The following is an 11,572-nucleotide window of genomic DNA, read 5'->3' on the forward strand; positions in this document are numbered from 1 at the left end:
CAAATTCACATATCAACCCCAAATCTGATTACAATGACCCCCCTGCACCAATTTCCACATTCCGGAGCTGATGGAACTGAAGGAATCCTGTTTCGAGACTCGTAGCTTTGATTGGTCCCAAAACTACTTTTTCACCTCTTAACTCTATAAAACTTAAGAATTTACCCAATTCACTAACTATTAAGATTTGAACACATTCAACTACACAAACGGAACAAATAATATTCGAGGGCACTAATATAGGGGTAAAATCATAATTTCACACAAATTTCTAAAAATGACCCTCAAGGTCATTACAACATCCACTACTAAAAATGATGTTCGTCCTCGAATATAAGATAAAGAAAAGTACCTGGAGTCTCAAAAGGCTGAGGATACCGAGCCCGCATATCAGACTCTAACTCTCAAGTCGCCTCTTGAACAGGCCGATGCCACCACTACACCTTGACCGAAGCAATCTCTTTGGTCCTGAGCCTACAAAGCTGCCTGTCTAGGATAGCTGCCAGTTCCTTCTCATAAGTCAAATTTGGACCCAACTCCACCACATCATAAGACATCATATGGGATACATCTGGTATATACTTGTGAATCATAGAGACATGAAACACCGGATGGACAGCTAAAAGTTTAAGGGGTAAGGACAACTCATAAGCCACTCCACCCACTCTCCTCAAGAATATCTAATAGGATAACAAACCTTGGGCTAAACTTGCCCTTTTATCCGAACCTCATCACCCTTTTCATGGGCGATATTTTAAGCCACACACAATAACCCACCATGAACTCTAAGGGATGAACCGTCCTGTCATCATAACTCTTTTGATGACTTTGGGCTGTTAATAATCGACCCTGAATCAAACGTACCCTCTCCATAGCATTCCTGAGTAAGTTAGTATCCAATGCATCAACCACAACTGAATCAAACCACCCTATGGGTGATCGATACCTACGACCATACAATGCCTCATATGGTGCCATCTGAATGCTGGAGTGATAACTTTTATTATAGGCAAACTCCACTAAGGCCAAGTGTTGGTCCCATCAGGCACCAAAATCAATCACACAGGCCCTAAGAATATCCTCCAACACCTGAATAGTCCATTCGGACTGGCTATTGGTCTTGGTATGAAATTCTAAACTCAATAGAAGAGAAAACCTAAATAAAACTATGATAATAGACTACCAACCCAATAAAACTCTGAATCTCTGTAATTGAAGTAGGCCTGACCCAATCACGAACTGCTGCAACCTTGGATAAATTGACCATAATACCATCCTTGGTCCCACATAACCCAAGAATGCCACGGACTCGAGCCAAAACTCACATTTGGAGAATTTTGCATACAACTTCTCCTCTCTCAATTTCTGAAGGACTGTGCTCAAGTGACTAACATGGTCTGCCTCATTCTTGGAATAAACCAAGATGTCATCAATAAACACAATCACAAATATATCTAAATAAGGCCAGAATACCTGATTCATCAATTCCATAAAAGCAGTCGGGGCATTAGTCAACCCGAAGGACATAACCACAAACTCATAATGCCCATAACAAGTCCTAAACATAGTCTATGAGATATCAAATTCTCCAACTCTCAATTGATGATAACCCAACCTCAAATCAATTTTAGAGAACACTGATGCACCCTGAAGATGGTCAAATAAATCATCAATGCGAGAAAGAGGGTACTTGTTCTTGATGGCAACTTTGTTCAACTGTCGATAGTCAATACACATCCTCATAGTACCATTCTTCTTCTTCGAAAATAAGACTGATGCACCCCATGGCGATTTACTAGGCCGAATATACCCCTTCTTCAACAAATCTTCTTAATATTCTTTCAACTCCTTCAACTCTGTCGGATCCATCCCATTTGGAGACATAGAGATGGGCTTGGTGCTCGGCTCCAAATCATTTACAAAATTGATATCACGGTCAGGAGGAACACCCGGGAAGTCTATGTGAACATATCCATAAACTCTCTTACCACTCCCGTAGTCTCTAAATGAGGTGACTCCGTGGTGAGATAACATACATAAGCTAAATAAGACAAACAAACCTTATCCATCAGACGACGAGCACAAATATAAGATATCACCCCCTTAAGGTATGAACTCGAATTACTCTTCCATACCAAGCTAGGCAAATCGGGATAAGCTAAGGTCACGGTCTTTACATAACAATCTAATATATCATGATAAGGAGATAACCAATCCATACCTAATATCATATCAAAATCAAGAATGTCTAATTAAATCAAGTCTGTACGGGTCTCTCTACCCAAAATTACCATCAAACACCCCCGATATACCTGATCCACCACTAAGGACTCACCTACTAGGGTAGAAACAGTAATAGGTACAGTAAGAGTCTCACACACATAATCACTACCCACATAAAAATATCTCGACATATAAGAATAGGTAGACCCTGGATCAAATAATATAGAGACAAGATATTGGAAAACCAAAAATATACATATAATAACTGCATCAGAGGCCTTGGCCTCAGATCTGGTTGGTATAGCATAGCATATTTGATGGTCACCTCTAGCCTACGACCCACCACGAGTGCCACTTCTAGCTTCCCCCTTGGCAGTCTTGGTTCCACCTCTAGTTCCCTGCGATGTACCTTACATAGATGGAGTAGGAGTCGAATGAACAGTCGGTGTCCTAGGTCGCCCAGTAGAAGGAACATATCTGGGGCAGTCTTGGGCCTTATGCCCAAACTCATCACACACAAAGCAGCCTCGATGTCCTAAACTCCTTAGAGGATAACCAAAAGTGTCAATATGTCATCCGGAGCACGAAGAACCACTATAACCAGTCTGACCCAATCTAGATCCACTTGTACCATATGCGCCCTGAAAAGCTGCCTGGACTGGTCTGCCTTGATAACCATGGGTACTTGAACCCGAATACACTCTACCTCTACAAGAGTGACCACTAAATAGTCCCTGCCGAAGGAACCTCTTCGCCCCACCCTATCTAGCATATCAAATTCTCTCTATTATCCTAGCATGGTCAATAACACTCTGGAAGGTACCACCAGATAGTACAAGGGAAGTTGTAGCCTCCTGAAGATAACCTAAAAATCCTTCCACCAGCTTGCGGATTCTCTCAAACTCAGTAGGAATACTAGACATGGCATAAAGAGACAACTAATGGAAGCGAGCCTCGTACTCAGATAAGGATAGGGAACCCTGCTCCAATCTGTCAAACTTGTCTCTGTGCTAGTCACGGAGGCTATAAGGAACAAACCTCTCAAGAAACACCTCGGAAAACTATTCCCAACACATCATAGGGGAACCAGAAGGCCTACAAGCAATAACCGATCTCCGTCACTCCTTGGCCACCCTTGTAAACTGATACGAAGTATAGGCTACTCCATGTCCCTCAAGAATAGACAGATTGAACAACCTATCCTGGCAATTAGTCAAAATATCATAGGCTTTCTCCCCGGCCATACTATCAAATTTGGGAGGCGCTAACCTAATAAATCTCTCAAAGATCTTTTTCTCAACTACCAACATAGCAACGCTAGCAGAAACTAGTGGAGCTGCAAATCTCCAGTGTATGATAGAAGGCATAGAAGAAGATCCAGGAATCTGAAACCCAACACTAGGTTCCTAAACTAGTGATGTAGTACCAACTGCGATAGGAGAGACTGAAGTGTTTGGAAGAAAATCAGGAGTCGGAGCACCATCTAATCTAGACAATAGTCTAATCAATAATTCCTGAAGCATCGAAGTACTATCAGAGACTGTTGGAGGCTGGGCTAGCCTCTGCTCCTTAGTCTGCTACTCATAATTATCCTCGTGCTCATACACCATCTTAGGCGATGGATCTCTAGCTCGACCACAAACAGGTGATGCTCCCCTAGCTCAGCTTTGTCCCTTGACTCCTTTGTGTCCTCTGCCTCACCCTAGAACTAGGGCTTGGGTAGAAGGTGATGCCTCAGTCTCGGCGACTTTGACTTTAGTCCTCACTATCTACACAGAAGGAATTGATTAGATGTGTACAACACTTGATATGAATAACTCGAACGAAAGGAATCAAAAGACGGAATTTATCCTAATAAGTATCTTGTAGCCTCTCGAAGATAAGTACGGACTTCTACGTACTGATCCGCAAGACTCTACTCATGAGACCGGTAAACCTAGCACTCTGATACCAATTTGTCATGACCCAAAAATTGAGTTCATGGTAGCATACATACCAAACCTCATCCCGATGTGTAAGCCAAAAATTAAAACCATATAAGACTCCCAAAGGGAAGTTAGACCATTAGTAAACCCAAAATAAAGGACAATAATAAAATTATCTCAAAACCTGGTGTCATAAGTTTAGAATCATCTAAATACAAATCTGAGTCTGAATACACGATATAAGTCTCTAAATATAGAAAATACAGTAAATAAAAGATGGACTAGCGGCGATCTAGATTCCAAGATCTCACCACTAATCTGAATAGTAAATATCCGCAAGAGGACGAGAACAATTGTCGTACAGGATATCTTGACTAGGATCTGCATCAAAAGGGACACAGAATTAAGGGTGAGTACAATCTAGATGTACTCAGTAGATTTAACCGATTAAGTATAAGGAATTAATCAAAAACTATAAAATAAACTAAGAAACACTTCCATCTACATGCAAAAAAGTCTATTTCGGCTACGTTGTCATCAATTTATATAAAACAACGCGATTAAATTAAACACATAATTATAGTTCAATATCACAGTAAAATAGATAGGTCAAATATTACAAGTATCAATGCAATGCAATGAATTATGATGAAGGCAATGAAATGATGGTATGGTGAAATCAAGGTCATTGCACAACTTGTCGTATACACCTATCAAAATGTGCTATCAAGCAGGACCCATATGGGTCTAGCAGACCATATACCTCATCACAATATCAACATATCAACTAACTCACCACCCAGATCATGGCAAAGGATTCATGATACTAATGTCTTATTAGCTTGCCATCTATCTTGTGGTCAATGATACAAAATATGTCACATTTTCTTTCTCAAAAAGAATCTCCAATGTTCTCAACTTTTCAATAATCAATGATAATATGAATGCATTCAAACATAATTGGCATGGAGGTAATATTCAACTCAATATGTAGTACCAGGTTCAACGTTCTCAAAACTTAACCTAAATATGATATTCACCCTTAATAGACTATAATGGGAAGGAAATACTTCAAATTAAGTGTTCACCCCTTACTCAACAATATTTCAATACTTAGGTATGCTCAAAACCCCCAACTCAACCCCTCAGGCGACATTACAATTCAAATAATCTTTTCACATCTCTAACTCAGTTAAGTCATTGATTGCACAATCTCAGTCACAGATAAAGTATCATATAAGGCCTCCACATAGGCTACACATCACATATAAGCCCTCACAGGGGCATTATAATATAACTTATCAGTCTCAAACTACACTACGACCCCATTCCAAAGTCTACAATAAAGAATTTAACTAATCACCTCTACTAAGCCCTAAGAAGGATAGTCAAACCTATCTCAATTGTCAAAACCGCACTCGAATGATTTACTAGATGAACAACCTTTGAATTCAACACCCGAAATAATAACCTACTATCAAAAATTGAACATACGTGTCATCGAGATTCCAATGACACCCATATTGATAGATTTCAAAACCGAGGGTAAAATAGTCCAAAAATTGATCATATTTAAAAAGGGTCAAATCTGAAAATTTCTTTCAAAAATACGTTCTACTAAAAATAAGGAATTTATGTTGAAAACCCCATCAAAATAGAGTAAGATTTGAGGTATAAATCATCATTTAAAGTTTCATAAAAAACTCCCAAGGTTTGAGTTCAAAACCATGAATTTCAAGGTGAAATCACAACATAATGTAAGGAATTAGAAGGATTTAGGTTATAAATACTTAGCCAAATGGAATTCTCTGAAAATCTACTTCACAAATTGCCCTCCAAGATCTTGAAAATCAAATATGAAAGAAAAGACTCAAATCTTGTTTTTGGACCTCTCAGGTGTCGCAAGCGACCTCCTCCAAAACACGGGCTTCGCTTTAGTAGAGCAATGGTCGCTTTCGCGATCCTTCACTTTAGTGAACTGGCGGGATTCTTCTCTAATAAATATGGGGATTAGTATTCGATCCTCAATTTGATATTTTTTAATGATTTTTCATCTGGTATTCTTTCTCTATCCATAAATATTTTGGGGAAAATTGTGGTTTTATCGATTTAGACTCCATTATCGATGAAAAAGGTATATTTAGGATCATTATGTTATGGATAATCAGATTTTGGCATAAATTTATTGGTTCATCAATTATTTTTATCATATTAACCGCGTATAATTTAGATTTTTCGATAAAGTTAAAGTTTGCTAAATTGAGGATTTCAAGGTCGATTTTAACTCCATTTTTGATAAAATTTCATATTTAAACTTTCCTAAACAAGGGTAAGATATTTTTCAAGAAATATTTCATATTTGAATTGGAATTTCGGATCCAAATATTGAGAGTTTTCTCAAGAACATGATTTTTTATAAAATTAGTGTTTGAGGGTTGATTTCAACTCCAAATTCAAATTGGTTTTCAACATTAATTTCTAAATACTTCAAGAATCATTTTCATGTAAGAATTTTTGAATTTTCTATTTATTTATGAAATTGAGTTTTTCAGGTGTTTCGGGCCAGATTTGGCCTAGTTTTTAAAAATATTTATTTGGGTATTATTAGACTCATGTTCTTATTGGGATTGCATATTTAAATACATTATCTTGATTTAGAGTGCCATAGTATGGGCAAGGCTCAAGTTTTGGACTAGTGAAATTTGATTCGAGACAGGTGAATTTCTAAACCTATTCTTAAGCTTGTAGGATCATGTATTCGTGTCTTATGTGTTGAGGATTGATAGAAAGTGGTTTTAAGAACAATTGATATTCAAATGAACTTGATGATAAAGAGTGGGGTAATAAATGGAAATTTGAGATGAGATAACATGTTGTGTTTGATATGATAGAACATTGGGCTTGTTATGGATATTTAGACATATTTATATGTCGTTGTTATGATATTGACTATTGGATGATTGTGGACTATATGAAATTATATGTGAATATTCATTCTATACTAACTCATTACTTGTGCATATATCTGTCTGTGATGGCTGAGATAATGGATGTAAGCATGATGTTGGATATTGGGGCCGAGGTTTCTACCAATCGAGGTGATTTGCCGAGGTCTTTTCCGACGGATTTTATAGCCGAGGTCTTTTCCGGCAGTCGAGGTCTTTTCCTGTGGATATTATAATTGAGGTCTCTTTCGGTAGATACATGGACCAAGTGAGGCCCCATGAGTTATGATCTGAGGTGATCAGCAGATGTATATCATTTAGGGCAGACATTCCATTGAATTATTCATCGCTTGCCAATGTGGACTATTTTACCCCTGATATTCCCTTGATTTATATTACTGATTGTACTAATTCGCTTGCGAATTTAATTGTACTATTGTTGATATGTATGAATACTGTGCTATTGGAATAGTTAGACTGGGCTGATTTCTGTGTAGGTTGTAGTCTGGGGTTGGATGGTGTGACATGAGTACGTTTATTTTACTAGCTTTGCTTAGTCTTAGTTGTTTACTTACTGGGTACCACATTGTTGGTACCCACTCTTTGCTAACTACACTTGTGTAGGTTCTGAGCCCGGATAGTGACCCAGCTTTTCTTATTTTCATCTATGGCTTTCTGAGGCTATTCGAGAGGTAGCTATTGACGTCGACCGTCTTTTCTATTCCTCCTTACTTATTACTTTGTTCTATTCGAGAGACAAAGATGGAGACTTGTATTTACTTTGTATCTTGTAATTAGAAGGTTTGTACATGTGACAACCAGTCTGTGGGGAATTTTGTAGTTGACTAAGTTTTTGCTTTATCTATATTTATCTATCTAAACTATTTTCCACTTTTATCTTCCGCATTTAGTGGGTTTAGGCTGACTTGCCTGGTGGAAAATGATATGTGTCATCACGCCCGATTTCAGATTGTGACACCTGATTCCTTATATATGTAGGTGGGCTTGATGTTGAAAACTCGGTTGTACTCCAACAAACCTCTTCTTATTCCATTCTCAAGTTTTTTGATCCATATTTCAATAGCAAAATAGCTTTTGAAATCTTCAAAATCATGCTTATGATCAAGCATTTCGAGTTACAATTGGCCTAAATTCTCACAAAGACTGAGATATGTAAGAAACCTGATATCGAGGTCCATCTATAATTTTTCAAAGTTTGTACCAAATTCTTTTTCAGAAAAATGAAGATGTGGTCGGACAAAAGTTGGATTGGTCAATTGTCTTTGTCCAGGATCTCTTTCATCGATCCTAGCCAAACAAAGGGGCAAGTTGTTGACACTCAATTTGATCTTCCACAACATGTATTAATTCTTAAGTTTCTTCAATTTCAACCAAATTGAAATAATTAACTTTTATAAAATTCAAAATATTTTCAAGTCATTTTAAGGTAATTTTTTCATTTTTATAACATTTAGTGATATATATAGTTTTACATAATTATTTGCTTTTATAAATATTCGAAAATGATCTCAGAAAGATTTTTTTTTAGTTAATTAATTATTTCGTAAATTAGTAGTTTATATTTTTGAATTAATGAGTTCATAATTATGTTAATTACTTTATTTGTTAGAATTAAGAAGCTCGTTAGTTAATTAGTATTAATTCATCTTATTTAATTTTTAGCCGATTCACAAATTAATTTCAAAAATTGGTTAAATTCTGAATTTATTTTGGCTATAATTGAAATCATGCAGCCCTTTCCTAATTGCAATTCTAACCAATTTTTCTCCTCCCAATTCCCACAATACAATACATTCTCCAATTTACCCAATTCCTTCATCCACTACACTCTTTTCCACCCAACTTTACAGATTTCCCACTAACTTAATTCCCCAACCCAGCAAAATAATACACACATCCTATACTTACAGATTTCCACTACCCAATCCCTTTACAATTTCCATCCAACAACTGACCCCAATTTCCACTACTTATAAAAATATAACTCACCCACCTCAACATATACATACAAAACTCCCTTATCCAATATACACAAATGAAATCATCAACTACAATTTCAACAACTCCAGATGCTCCAATTTCAAATCCACCGCCCCTATCAACTCCATGAATTGCTCTCTTCCCCCCCCCCCCCCTCCTCCATCTCTGAGATTTTTTAGAGCCATTATTGTTGACTCATATTGCATATTTTGTTGCCCATATCTAATCAGAATCAAAAGCCATCACAATTGAATTCGAATTTTTGATGGTATGTTTTCCTCTTACTTTGACTTCTCCTTCCTCCTTTCCAATCAATCTATCATCTTCCTCTCAAACAACTAAATTAGAATTAAAAAAAAAATGGCTATAAATAGGTGGTATCGTTTGTCAAAAAAAGGACACGTTTTGGGACCCTCCTGTTGAAATATATGAAAATTGCATTAAAAAGTTAAAAACTAGTTTTCTTTTGTGGATCCTCTGCTTGTTTGAATCAAGCTGGTGATGGTGGAAATCTCATCACCCTGGATTCGTAATCCTAGTTTGCTTCTACGAAGAAGGTAAAATCTCTTTCTAGTCTTTAGTCATTTCAGTTAGTTATTTGATTAGTCTGATTTTAGGCTTTTCTTTAGGTTTCTGTCTAATTGTAGCTCTCTTAAAATATGTATTCGATCTTGTGGTTCCTATTGTGAATATTTTTTATAGTAGCATTGATATGCAGTAACATTGATTTTATATTTTCTCAATATAGAACTAAGTTTTCTTCCTTTTAGCCTGTCTGAAAAATTTGAGGAAAATGTGAATATGTTGAATGCTTTAGTTTGGGAATCTTGTAGTGATGCATATCTTTGGTTACCATGGTTTGTTCTAGCATCTTTTTTTGTTTTAGCTTGATATGGATCTGAATTTTTATTTTTCCTTGTGATCTATTACTCATTATGCTTTCCTCTGTTTGAAACGATTCTTTTCCAACATGAGTCTGGCAACTGCTTGTGTTAAGTCAAGTAGATTGGCTTAAATTTCCTCAAAATTTTTATCATGGTTTACTATTTTCTCTCCATTAGCGTGTGTGTATATATATATATATATAATTGTGCACCAACAATAGAGGAATGTTAATGTTCTATTTGCTACCCGGTTACGGCTACTGTAATGATGACATTGTTTCCCTTGTTTTTCTCTAACCATGATCATTTATATTTGTTGATTACAGTAGTTAGCTTTGGTAGTTTTTTTTTTTTTTTTTACAAAATTAGATTTTTGTATTTTAGAGGCTAATTTCATTTTCTTGTTTGCTTGGATATGATCTGCTCGTTGAGTCCACTGGACTCTTTCATCTCCCTTGCATTTCATAGTGAGCCACAGAGGCCCAAGTGTTACATTCTTCGAGTCAGCCTCGTCAAATTGGATCGTCAAAAAAAAAGGGAAGCTAAATTACAGGTGTTGATCAAGAGAAAATGGGCAAAAATACCAAATCGTAGGAGTTGATATATACAGATATACAACTTATATAAACTGAATATACAGGGAATTTGGGTCTGTCAGCCCAACAGTTTGAAATTTGGGCAAGGGCCCAAGTTTATGATTGTTTTTCCTTTGTTGTTCTCTTTGATTATAATTTAGTTGTCTAACATTATTCTAGTTTAAATTAATTAAATTGTCCATTAGAGGAACTAATCTCTTTTGTGTTAGTTTATTTGTTTAAACAATTTTATCAACTTTATTTTTTATTTAGTTGATCAAATCTTTAGCCAAACCGCTGTCTATCTTTAATCAGTCACATTATTTCAAGATAGTTTTATTTTCAAATGAATCATAGACATTTTTCTTACTTAAGTCATTTTGATTAAATTTTATTTATTTTTAAATTATTCTGAATGTTTTAATTAAGTTCCTTTTTCAAAAAGACTCAAATTATCTTTCTTAATAATTTTCTCAAAGTTAGTCAATATTTTAGTCAAATAATTTAAATCATTGGATAACTGCATGATAGCGGACATTTTGAACGCTAACACCTTCTCAAAGTGAAAACATGAACCTTTTACTCATTTTCTCTAAAATTTTAAAGTCTTAATCTGTTAGATCTTTTTTAAATTGAGTTTTCTTAATTTATTTTAAAAAATTAAGTGACGACTCTTTCTAAGTATGTTTCTTAAATATTTTTATACTTAGAACATTTCAAAAGTAATTTTCCAAAAGAAGAAAAATCACGACATAGCAATTGACCGTCACGCATGCAACGGACCGTCACACATGCAATGGGCCGTCAGGCAACAAACTGTCACACCTATGGTGGGCCATCAGGCAAATCGTCTAACAAACTTCGAAGGGCCAGCTTTTTCTATTTTAAATTTCAATTTTTTTGAAATTATAAATAGTATTTTCGAGGGTTTATTTTATCTTTTTTTTTTGCAAAGAAAGGTGTACACTTGAATGAAAGTTTTAAGCAAAGATTAATTAGTTTTAGAAATCAAAGCTTGT

At 35.9% G+C, this 11,572-nt stretch overlaps 1 long non-coding RNA gene across 1 annotated transcript; it reads left to right on the top strand.

Moving 5' to 3' along the window:
* Nucleotides 1–9,368: 9,368 nt before the first annotated feature.
* On the top strand, nucleotides 9,369–10,803 carry LOC129895182 (uncharacterized). The gene is made up of 2 exons (XR_008767724.1): nucleotides 9,369–9,651; nucleotides 10,447–10,803. It is a non-coding gene; the product is annotated as an uncharacterized LOC129895182 (long non-coding RNA).
* The last annotated feature ends 769 nt before the right edge of the window (nucleotides 10,804–11,572 follow it).

The sequence above is a fragment of the Solanum dulcamara genome, chromosome 7 (assembly GCF_947179165.1).
Source record: "Solanum dulcamara chromosome 7, daSolDulc1.2, whole genome shotgun sequence".
NCBI lineage: Eukaryota > Viridiplantae > Streptophyta > Magnoliopsida > Solanales > Solanaceae > Solanum > Solanum dulcamara.